At 56.9% G+C, this 11,849-nt stretch overlaps 1 long non-coding RNA gene across 1 annotated transcript; it reads left to right on the forward strand.

The window, feature by feature from the left end:
- Nucleotides 1-251: 251 nt before the first annotated feature.
- LOC134737990 (uncharacterized) lies at nt 252-5,622 on the forward strand. The gene is made up of 3 exons (XR_010123463.1): nt 252-687; nt 3,188-3,301; nt 4,511-5,622. It is a non-coding gene; the product is annotated as an uncharacterized LOC134737990 (long non-coding RNA).
- Nucleotides 5,623-11,849: the final 6,227 nt, after the last annotated feature.

Genomic DNA, 11,849 nt, shown 5'->3' on the forward strand with positions numbered 1-11,849 from the left:
CCTGCTCAGCATGAGAGGAACCAAAGTTTCAGACATTTGGTGTATGTGCTTGGCTGGGGAGCCAAAGGTGAGCAGCCACCATCTGTGGGATTATGACTGAATGCCTCTAAGTCAGAATCCCGCCCAGAAGAGAGGATGCAGCAGCGCCGGCAAGCCTCGGTTGGCCTCAGATAGCTCTTCCCCCGCCTTTCCCACCGGCCGGACGCTCCGCCCCACTGCGCGCCGAGACCTGGCTCCGGTGCCAGGAGCCCCTCGTCCTAAAAAACGGGGTGCAGCTAGGAAGGCCTTTGCTCCCTGGCCCATCACATAACACGTTTATGGGGAATCTGATACTAAACTATTCGTAAACGCCCTGCTTCCGGGTCAGGGTTTCCTATGGAGCATGGCAGCTCCCTCACTGCAACCTATTGAAAGTCAGCCCTCCACCCAAGTGTCTCTAAACCAGTGTGCGGGAAACCCGGCTTTGTGGCGTGTCCTGTGTAATTCAGCCCTCGCCGTCTACCTTCCTTCTTCCCTGCTTTTGCCAGCGGGGACTAAGGTCCCGGGCCTGCTCATGCCCACCAGCCCCCGAGCCCCGGGACATGCAGCGGCTGTCTCTCGCGAGAGTTCATTGGAGCCCGCCGTGCATTTGGGAGGCGTCGGCCCCACCAGCGGGGTTCCCAAGATACAGCGCCGGGAGTTGCCGAGGTAGGGTTGGCGCCCCTGCTCGATGTTCCACCTCTCTGATTCAGCTTCTTTCCCCCACCCCGCTGGGAATCCTCCTCGGGTTGGGAACGGATTCTTTGAGCTTGGTGCGAATGGCTGAGGCGCGGGTGTCAGAGGTTGTGCCCCTGCAGTCCCTGTCCGAGTAGTGTTCGCGCGTGCCCGTGGGCGGCCGTTGGGGTCACAGTCCCTCTCCCCGCCCCAGGTGCGCTGGGATGAGAGTAGCCAGTCACCACCCTTGTGTCTTCACTGGTCTCCGCTGCCCGGGTCAGCCAGCGGACTGCGCGAGAATGGCTGGCAGATCTGCCGAGTTAGATGGCCTCAAAGCTGGGCCAGTTCTGTGTGATAAGGTTCCAACTGGTTCTGACCGCTTCCGTCCGCGAGCACCTCATTTGGCCTTTAGGGTGGACCCGATCGATTAGATGCTGGCATTTGGCTTCTCGATCAGCCCGCAAGTCGACCGCCTGTGGGAAGCAAGCAACATCCAGTTGACACGGCCGTCAGCTTCTCTGCCTGGAAGACCAGGGACCAGGGCCTAAGGCCCCAATCCTCAGGTCTCGGGTCGCCGTGTCCACCTGATGTCGGCGGCAAGCGTTGGACTTGACCGTCAACTTGGGATTTCTAAAGTAGACCATATAACTTTGGTCAGCAGCAGTACCGCCCACATTCACTTGGTGTCACTTATTCCTTGCGTTGTTTCTTCCTCTCCAATTGTTTCCACAGTACTTTCAGTTGCTCTTCGTTTTGTTTTTCTTTTACTTTTCTTGCTCCTCTTTCTACACACTGAAGTTGCTGTGGTTTTATATTTACCTTTTATTTATTTATATTTTTGAGGCAGGTTAGAGTGTAAGAATGCAATCTCGGCTCACTGCCGCCTAGACTTTCCAGGGCTCCCTCAGGTGATCTTCCTATCTCAGCCTTCCAAGTGGCTGAGACTACAGGATCACTTAATTCTGTGATGTTGAAGCTGAAGTGAGCCGTGTTCATGCCATTGCCCTCCAGTGTAAGTGTTTCATAAAGTAACAGAAACAGGTTAAAGAAAAAAATTTATTTGAAATTAACTACAATTAATTGTGATGTGTATGACCTTTTATATTTTTTCACTCCCACGAGTTTATTATTATTGTTGTTTGTTATTATTTCTTTGTATTATTGTCATTATTGTTATTGTTTTCATTATTTATCTAGTCATTTAGAGATGGAGCCTTGCTCTATCACCCAGACTGCAGTGCAGTGGCGCGACTTTGGGTCACTGTAGCTTCAAATTCCTGGGTTCAAGTTCGCAATATAGCGAAACACCCTGTATACTAAAATCTGTCAGTGACACCTTCAGGACCGTTGGTTGTGGCGGCTGCAATTTCGGAGGCTGAGGCGGGCAGTTCGCTAGAGCTCGGGAGTTCAGGACAGCCTGGGCAACAGACTGCAGAGCATTTGCTTGACCAAGGCCCACTGCAGCCTCCACCTCCCGAGCCCAAGCGATGCTCTCACCTCAGGCTCCAAAGGATCTGGGGATACAGGTGCCTGCCATCACGATGCCCGGATTTTTTTCTTGTCTTTTCTTTTTCAGTAGAGACGGGGTCTCACTGTGTTGCCAGGGCTGGTCTCAAACTCCTGGGCTCCAGCAATTCTTCCACCTCCGCCTCCCAAAATGCTGGGATTATAGGTGTGAACCACGATGCCCTGCCTTCTTTTTATTTCTTTCATTTTTTCTCTTTTTTTCTTTCTCTTTCTGTCTTTTATTTGTGTTCTGTCTCTTTTTCTTCCCCCCTTTTTTCTCTCATTTCTCATTCTTTTTTTTTTCTGTTTCTATGTTTTTCGGTTTTCTTTTTCATCTCTCTTCCCTTTACATCTCTGTCTGTCTATATTTTTTTCTTTATCTTCCTTATTCTCTCTCTCTTCTTCATTTCTTTCCATCCCACTGTCTGTCTGTCTTTGTGTGGATACTGGAACAGTCTCCTTATTCTGTATCTCCCTGTGTATCCTAAGCCTCTGTGACTTTCACTTTGGTGTTTTTCCTATTTGTCGCATAAAATGCACTCACTGTTCTTGTATTTCGGTGCTCTGTGAACGCTCGAAGGGCGGGGAAAAAGTGGACCACGAATTTGATTGGTTTCATGACAGACATGGGAGACCAAGGAACATACGATGATTACTTTGCTAAGTGCCCTGTTTATTCTTCCAACTGGACTCATAAAAGTACGGACGCAGTTGGTGGGTTGAGAGAGCTCTGTGTAGTCATGACTCTGCAATTATACCTGACAAGAGCGGTGATGATGAACGGGCGGTATGGAAACCTGCCCTTCTTTGGTATTAGTTGAGCACAGTGAGAAGAGATTCAGAATGGCCTGTATCTCAACCTGATGGTACTGTTTTTCGGCTCTGACCTTTAGGAACGCGTGAAGCCTTCCCGTGCATTCCCGCCACTTCCTTGCAGTTTTCTTTTGATACTTTTCGATTAACTAACGTATTTATTAATTTATTTGAGATGGAGTCTTGTTCTGTTCGTCAGGCCATGGCGCGGTATCGGGTCACTGCAACCTCCGCCTCCCAGGTTCCAGCGATTCTCTTGTCTTAGCCTATCGAGTAGCTGGGATAACAGGTGCGTGCCACCATAACTAGCTAACTTTTGCCTTTTTAGTAAAGACAGGGTTTCACCACGTTGCCCAGGCCGCTCTTGAACTGCAATTTCCAGGAATCCTGTGGCCACGGCCTCCCAAAGTGCTGGGAGGCCCCAGGTCATCAGACACGAGAAAGAATGTTGGTTGATATAGAAAGGCGTGACACACTGCTCCCTACCCAAATTGCTATTTTTAAAAATAAACCAGTAGGCTGGGTGCAGTGCGTCATTCCTGTCATCACAGCGGTTTTCTAGGTGGAGGTGGGAGGATTACGAGGTCAGGAGTTAAAGACCAGCCTGGCCAACATAGTCAAACCCTGTCTCTACGAAGAATACAAAAATTAGCCAGGTGTGGTGGCACGCACGTCAAGTCCCAGCTACTCGATATGCTGAGGAAGGAGAATCTGTTGAACCTCCCGGGAGGTGGAGGTTGCAGTCAGCCCAGATCATGCCATTGGACTCCAGCTTGGGTGACAGAGTCAGACTCCATCTAAAAAAAAGTAATTAAAAATAAATGAGTTTCCAAGAAAAAAATAGAGGCCCACAGTGACACAAACATACACCTCTCACCTTTTGAGTCAGCAATGACACTACGAATTTGTAAACTCAGTTCATTTCTTGACTGGGGACCATGGATATTTGGGATGCTTCCTCTTGGAACATAATTCTGTCTGACACCATACTCAGCTAACATTTGCCTTTTTAGTAGAGTCAGAATTTTATTTTGTTACCCAGACTGCTCTTGAACTCATGACCTCCAGGTATCTGCCCGTCCAAACTTCCCAAAGTGCTGTGATGAAAGGAGTGAGCCACACGGATTTCAACCCTCACAATGGTGCACGCTGCCACTTTTCAAAGCTCTACCCTGGGCATTATTGGTATTTGCCCAAGATAGAAACTCTTTCTAAAATGTAACAATTTGCTCACATAATATTTCCACAAAAAATGCCTTGGCCCATGTTTGTTTTAGTGTTTTGTTTTGTTTGTATTGTTTACTTTACTTATCTTTATTCAGGTGAAGTAGATTTTACCAATTTTAGGAAAACGTGTATTTTCCCCAAAACATGTTAGCTGGTGTTTTCTTCTGTCATTAAGTAGCGATTTTCTGAATCTCTCAAGGTACAATGAGAGCCGATTGATATAAACTATACTTCTTAACATCTTCTTTTCTTTTTTTTTTTTTTCTTTCAGGTGGAGTTTCGCTCTTATTGCCCAGGCTGGATTGCAGTGGCACGACATCAGCTCATCGCAACATCCGTCGCCTGGGTTCAAGGGATTTTCAATTCTTCAGCCTTTCGAGTAGCTGAAACCACAGGCACACACCGCACGCCTGGCTTTTTTTTTTTAATAGACACTGGGTATCTCCATATTCGTCAGGCTAGTCTAGAACCCCAAACCTGAGGCGAACCACCCAAGGTGCTGAGATTAAAGGCGTGAGCCCCGCGTCCGGCCGTAACATCTTATCCTCTAGAAATCCAGAGAGGGTAGGTCTGGAGTCCTTGAGACCAGCCTTCCTTGGATGAAGTCCAAAGCGATAGCTGAGGATTAGGGGGTGCGGTTGGGCTTGAAAGTCGGTCCCTTATTTTTGCTACCTAGGCCACGATATACCTCGACCCCCGTAGCTTGCACACCCTTTGAGATCCCCCTTCTTGACCGCCTTGGAGGATGACCTCTAACTTTAATTTTTGTTTTTCTTCCTTTGTTGGGTTTCAGGAGGGGGTGCAGGAAAGAGGGTGTGTGTGGGGAGGGGGTGTGGTGGGGATGGAGGGGAGCGTCCTAAGGTTCGATTTAGTGTCATGCCTCTTTCATCACCACCACCGAAGATGAAAGCAACAATCAGCTGAATACTGCGTGTCCTCACCCATAAGTGGGAACTAAATAATGAGAATGCGTGGGAAGAACTAGGGGGATGAGAGACGCAGGAGCCTACTTGAGGGAGGAGGTGTGGAAGGAGAGACAGCTTCAGGAAAAAGCAAAGCAAACAAAACACAAAAACTGTCGGGTTTTTGTGAGTACCCGGGTGACATAGTTTCCGGCGCTGAGTATCCGGGAGACGAAATCATCTGCACACTGAACCCCCCAGTCAGAAGTTCACCTATGTAACAAACTTGCACATGTATGCTTCAACAAGAAATAAAAGTGAGGGGAGAAAGAGAGAGAGAGAAAGAGAGAGAGAGAAGTAAATCGAAACATCACCTCCTTCACCTGAGTCAGGGGGTTTCGGGTCTTTTGGGGGAAGGTTCTGAAACAATGCAGTATTTTGGTCTGTACTTTTTTGTGTCTTCGCATTTCTTCTCTTTTTATGACAGAGTCTCACTCAGCCACCCAGGCTGGAATGCAGTGGTGCACGCTCGGATCACTGCAACAACCATCTCTCTGGTTGAAGCGATCTCCAGTCGCAGCCTGCTGAGTGACTGGGATTACAGGCGCTCGGCATAAGGCCGCGCTAATTTTCGTATCTTAGTAGAGACGGGATATCGCGATGTTTCTGACTCTGGACTTGAAGACAAAAGGAAAATAAAACTGACATGAAAGAAAATACTTAAAAAGTGAGTTTCCGGGAAAAAAGAAAAAAAAAAAAAAAAAAAGAGAACCCCCCCCCCCCCACAGTGACGTACACAGACCCCTCTCGCCTTTCGAGGCACCAGACACGTTAGGAACGATGCGTACTTTCTTTTTTTAACGGAATTTTATTTTATGAGCGGGATTTGTTTTTCGAGACGGAGGTTCGGAGTCCCGCCCTCCCTCCGTCCCGGTCCCTGGTTGCCCAGACGACCTCAGGAGACAGACCCTGGCTGGGCCAGATGGTCCTTCTCCTTGGTCGGTGGTTTCCTTGTGTTTCTTCGTGTCTTTAACCCGCGTGGACCCTTCTGCTCGGGTTTTACAGATGGCGGCTCCCCTTTAGGCCTTGTCGTTGGTGGGGACTTTCCTGATTCTCCCCGGATGTAGTGAAAGCGGGTAGATTTGCCTCGCTTTGCCTCGCCTTGCCTTGCCTTGCCTTTTCTTTCTTTCTTTTTCTTCCTTCTCTCTTTCTTTCTTTCTTTCTTTCTTTTTTTTTTTTTTTTTTTTAGACAGAGTTTCACGCTTGTTGCCCGGGCCAGAGGGCCATGGCGCGATCTCGGCTCACCGCAACCTCCGCCTCCTAGGTTCAAGCGATTCTCCTGCCTCAGCCTCCCTAGTAGGTGGGATTAGAGGCGTGTGCCACCGTGCCCGGCTGATTTTGTATTTTTTGTAGAGACGGGGTTTCCCCACGTTGGTCAGGCTGGTCTCCATCTCCCAACCTCAGGTGATCCGCCTGCCTTGGCCTCCCAAAGTGCTGGGATGACAGGCGTGAGCCACCGTGCCCGGCCTCTCTCTCTCTCTCTCTCTCTGTCTGTCTGTCTGTCTCTCTTTCTTTCTTTCTTTGTTTCTTTGTTTCTTTCTTCCTTCTTTCCTTTCTTTCTTCCTTCTTTCTTTCTTCCTTCCTTCCTTTCTTCCTTCTTTCTTTCTTTCTCTTTCTTCTTTTGCTCTTTTTTCTTTTCCTTTCTCTCTCTTTCTTTCTCGCTCTTTCTTTCTCTCTCTCTCTTTCTGTTTCTCTCTCTCTCTCTCTCTCTCTCTCTCTCTCTCTCTTTCTCTTCCGTCTCTTTGAGACAGAGTTTCACTCTTAAGTGTCCCAGGCTGGAGTGCGATGGCGCGATCTTGGCTCACCGCACCCTCCACCTCCCGGGTTCAAGCGATTCTCCTGCCTCGGCCTCCTGAGTAGCTGGGATGACAGGGATGCACCTCCACGCCCGGCCGATTTTCGTATCTTTAGTAGAGACGGGGTTTCACCACGTTGTCCGGGCTGGTCTCTGACTCCCGACCTCAGGTGATGCGCCCGCCTCGGCCTCTCGAAGTGCTGGGATGACAGGCGTGAGCCACCGCGCCCTGCCTGTGGACTCGGTTCGTCGTATGTTTTATTTGTTTCGTTTCTATGTACTCACTTTTATTTAGAAATATAAGTGTTTTCATACGTTTGTATATAACTATAGATGTTTACGTGGACGTACGGAGAAGTACGTTTATACGCGACAGATGTATGTATTGTATAGAAGTACGCTTATGCAAAGCACGTGTGTAGAGATACGCTTCTATAAATTTATGAAATATAAATATACGTTGCTACGTGAAGAAACGATGGTAGATGAATACGTCTATGCTTACGTGTGAAGAGTGTTGTGTTTGTATTTATAGATAAACGGGCATATTTATCCCTGTTTTCTTTCTTTCTCTCCTTGATGTGATTCTTCCTTCCTTTCTCTCCTTGATGTGTTTCTTCCTTCCTTTCTTCCTCTCTCTCCTCCTTTACGTGTTTCTTCCTCTCTTCCTTTCCTTCTCTCTCTCTTTCTGTTCTTTTTTCTTTCGTGTCTTATTTCTCTTTCGTTCCCTGTCTTTCCTTCATTTTTCTTTCCTCTCTGTTTCTTTTCCCCTCTTTCCTTCGTTTCTTTCCTCCTTCTTTCTCTCCTTTTCGTGTTTCTTTCCTCTCCACCTGTCTTTGAAAAAATGGAACGTTTAAGAAGTTTTCTTTCCGTATCTCTGTTTTTTAGATGGTCTCTCTTTTCTCCACTTTCTTCCTCCCTCCCTCCCTCCCTCCCTCTCTCCCTCCCTCCCTCCCTCCCTGCTCCCTTCCCTCCCTCCTTCCCTTTCACCATCTGTCTCTTTTCTCCATTCTCTCCCTCCCTCCGTCTTTCTCTCCCTCTGTCTGTCTCTGTGTGGATTCTGGAAGAGCCTAGGCGTTCTGCCTCTCCCTGTGTCCGCAGCGACCCGCGACCGAGTCCTTCCTTGTGGGTTCTTTCTCCCTCCCTCCCTCCCTCCCTCCCTCCCTCCCTCCCTCCGAGATGCATCTCCAAACACCCAGACGCCGTGGGTTGTCTTCTGACTCTGTCGCGGTCGATGCGGGGACACGTTTTGGGGAGGCGTTTCTGTGGGGTTGGGGGAGAGGGGCTGCGTTTTCGGCCTCGGGAAGGGCTTCTCGACTCACGGTTTCGCTTTGGCGGTCCACGGGCCGCCCTGCCAGCCGTCCGGATCGGTCTCGCTGACGTTCGCGACGGTCGTCGGGCTCCATCTGGCGGCCGCTGTTAGATCGTGCTCTTGGCTTCCGGAGCTGCGGTGGCAGCTGCCGAGGGAGGGGACCGTCCCCGCTGTGAGCCAGGCAGAGCTCCGGAAAGCCCGCGGTCGTCAGCCCGGCTGGCCCGGTGGCGCCAGGGCTGTGGCGCGTCGCTTGTGAGTCAGAGCTCTGGCGTGCAGGTTTATGTGGGGGAGAGGCTGTCGCTGCGCTTCTGGGCCCGAGCCGGGCCGTGGGGCCGCCCGGGCCGGTCGACCAGCGCGCCGCAGCTCCCGAGGCCCGAGCCGCGACCCGCGGGGACCCACCGCGCGTGGCGCGGGAGGCCGGGGACGCCCTTCCCGGCTCGGTCGCGGGCCCGCGCGCGTCCTGGCCGTCTGAGGCGGCGGCCGAATGTGTTTCCGGGTCCCCGTGGGGAGCCGGGGACCGTCCTGCCCCCGTCCCCCGGGTGCCGGGGAGCGGTCCCCGGGCCGGGCCGCGGTCCCTCCGCCGTGATCCTTTTTGGCGAGTCCCCGTGCGGAGTCGGAGAGCGCTCCCCGAGCCCTCGTGCGGCCCGGGAGGTCACACCTGGCCGGCCTTCGGTCCCTCGTGTGTCCCGATCGCAAGGGGGGCCGGCCGAAACTGCTTCCGGGCCTCGCTCTGGAGACACGGGCCGGCCCGTGCGTGTGGCACGGGCGGCCGGGAGGGCCTCCCTGGCCCGGCGCCGCTCCCGCGTGTGTCCTGGGGTCGACCAGGGGGCCCCGGGTGCTCCGTGTCTGGCTGCGATGGTGGCGATTTTGGGGACAGATGTCCGTGTCGTGGGTGTCCTGGGCCGGCGGCGTGGTCGGCGATCGGGCCTCCTGCCCCCGGGGGAGATATATCTTTCGCTCCGAGTCGGCATTTTGGGCCACCGGGTTATTGCTGACACGCTGTCCTCTGGCGACCTGTGTCGCTGGAGAGGTTGGGCCTCCGGATGCGTGCGGGACTCTGGCCCACCGCTGACCCGGCTAGCCGGCCCTGCTCCCGCTCGAGCCGCCTGCTGCTGGGGCCCGCGGGCCTGCTGCTCTCTCGCGCGTCCGAGCGTCCCGACTCCCGGTGCCGGCCCGGGTCCGGGTCTCTGACCCACCCGGGGGTGGCGGGGAAGGCGGCGAGGGCTACCCTGCCCCCGTGCGCTCTCCGCCGCGGGCACCCGGGGCGGCCGTGACAACCCCACCCCCGTCGGCCCCGTGCCGTGCCGTGCGTGTCAGGCGTCCTCGTCTCCGCTGGGTTGTCCGCCGCCCCTTCCCCGGAGCGGGGGACGGCCGGGGCCGATCGGCTCGCTCGCCGGCCGGCTGGCCGACCCCCCGCTCCCGGGGGCTCTTCCGTGATCGATGTGGTGACGTCACGCTCTCCCGGGCCGGATCCGAGCCGCGACGGGCGAGGGGCGGACATTCGTGGCGAATGGGACCGTTCTTCTCGCCCCGCCCGCGGGGGCCCCTTGCCTCTCCTCCGTCCGCCTGCCGGTGGTGCGTTGGGAAGGCGTGGGGTGCGGAACCCGGCCTGACCTGGCTGTCCCGTCCCCGCTCTCCGCTTCGCGGGGTGGGTCGGCGGGGTCCTCTGACGCGGCGGGCACCCCTCGCTCTCGCCTCCCGCGGTCATCGACTTGCGGGCGGGCCCCCTCTGCGGCGGTGGGGGTGCCGTCCCGCCGGCCCGTCGTGCTGCCCTCTCGGGGGTTTCGCGCGAGCGTTGGCTCCGCCCGGGCCTTTGCGGTGCTCCTGGAGCGCTCCGGGTTGTCCCTCAGGTGCCCGAGGCCGAGCGGTGGTGTGTCCCTCCCACCCCCGGCGTCCCCTCCTCCGGTGTCCGCGCGTGTGTCCCGAGGGGAGCCCGTCGGCGTGGGGTTCGAGGCGGTCGAGTGAGATGAGATGCGCGCCCCTCCCGCGCGGGGAAGGGCGCCGCCGGGTCCGGCGAGCGCACGTCCCGTGCTCCCCTCTGGCGGGTGCGCGAGGGCCGTGTGAGCGATCGCGGCGGGCGCGGGCCGGTGACGCGTGCGCCGGCCGGCCGCCGAGGGGCTGCCGTTCTGCCTCCGACCGGTCGCGTGCGTGGCTTTGCCTCGGAAGCGACGCAGGAGGCGGGTGGACGGGGGGGGCCTTGTGAGCCTGCCGGGCCCCCCGCCCTGACCGCAAACGCTCGAGGTCGCCGCAGGCGCGCTTCTCCTCGTACCGCAGGCCCCCTCCCTTCCCCGGGCGTCCCCGAGCGCCTCTGCGGGCCCGACGAGGGGCGACTGGCGGGTGGGGAGTGTGACCCACCCTCGGTGAGAAAGCCTTCTCTAGCGATCTGAGAGAGGTGTGCTTTGGGGTGCCGGATCTCCCAGCCTGCCGCCTCTGTCTCCTTCTGCCTTATGGTAGCGCTGCCGTAGCGACTCGCGCGCAGAGGACCCTCCTCCGCTTCCCCCTCGACGGGTTGAGGGTGGGGAGAGCGAGGGTTCCGCCGGCCACCGCGGTGGTGGCCGAGCGCGGCTCGTCGCCTGTTGTGTGGCCCGCGCCTCCCCCTTCCGAGTCGGGGGAGGATCCCGCCGGGCCGGGCCCGGCGTCCCAGCGGGTTGGGACGCGGCCGCCGCGAGCGGTGGGTGTGCGCGGCCTTCCGTCCGGCGCGTGACCCCCACCTCGGCCGCGAGTCGGCTCTCCGCCCGCTCCCGTGCCGAGTCGCGAGCGGTGCCGACGACCGCGTGCGCGTGGGCGCGGGGTCGGGCCGCCTGGCCCCGGGAAAGCGTCCCACGCTGGGGACGCGCCGGTCTCCCGGAGCGGGACCGGGTCGGAGGCTGGACGAGAATGACGAGCGATGCGGCCCTGGCGTCGGGTTGGTGGCTGTGGTCGCTTCGGGGCCCCCGGTGGCGGGACCCGGGGCTCGTGAGGCGGGTCTCGGTGGGTGCCGAGGGCCGTCCGGCGTCCCAGGCGGGGCGCCGCGGGACCGCCCTCGTGTCGGTGGCGGTGGGATCCCGCGGCCGTGTTTTCCTGGTGGCCCGGCCGTGCCCGAGGTTTCTCCCGCCGAGCCGCCGCTCTGCGGGCTCCCGGGTGCCCTCGCCCTCGCGTTCCCCGGCCCTTGGCTCCCTGTGCCCCCCTTCCCCGCCCGCCGCCCGCCGCCCGCCGATCCTCTCCCCTCCCCGAGCGGCTCGCCGGCTCGACGTCGGTGGTGGCCTCGTCTGGGACCGAACCCGGCACCGCCTCGGGGGGCGCCGCCGCCGGCCGCTGGTCGGCCCGGTGTCCCCGTCCCCCGGCGTGCGCCTTCGGGACCGGGTCGGCGGCCCCCCCGGCGTTGGGCCCCGGTGGGCTCCCGGAGAGGGGTTTTCTTAGGGGTCGGCCTGTGGCGCGTGCGGGAGAGAGAGGGTTCCGGGGGGCTGGCCGCGACTGCGGCGGCGGTGTGGGGGAGCCGCGCGGATCGCCGAAGGTCGGGTCGGCCGCTCCGGGTGCCGCGCGGGGGCCGCCTTCGCGCTCG

This window comes from Pongo pygmaeus, chromosome 13 (assembly GCF_028885625.2).
Source record: "Pongo pygmaeus isolate AG05252 chromosome 13, NHGRI_mPonPyg2-v2.0_pri, whole genome shotgun sequence".
Lineage (NCBI taxonomy): Eukaryota > Metazoa > Chordata > Mammalia > Primates > Hominidae > Pongo > Pongo pygmaeus.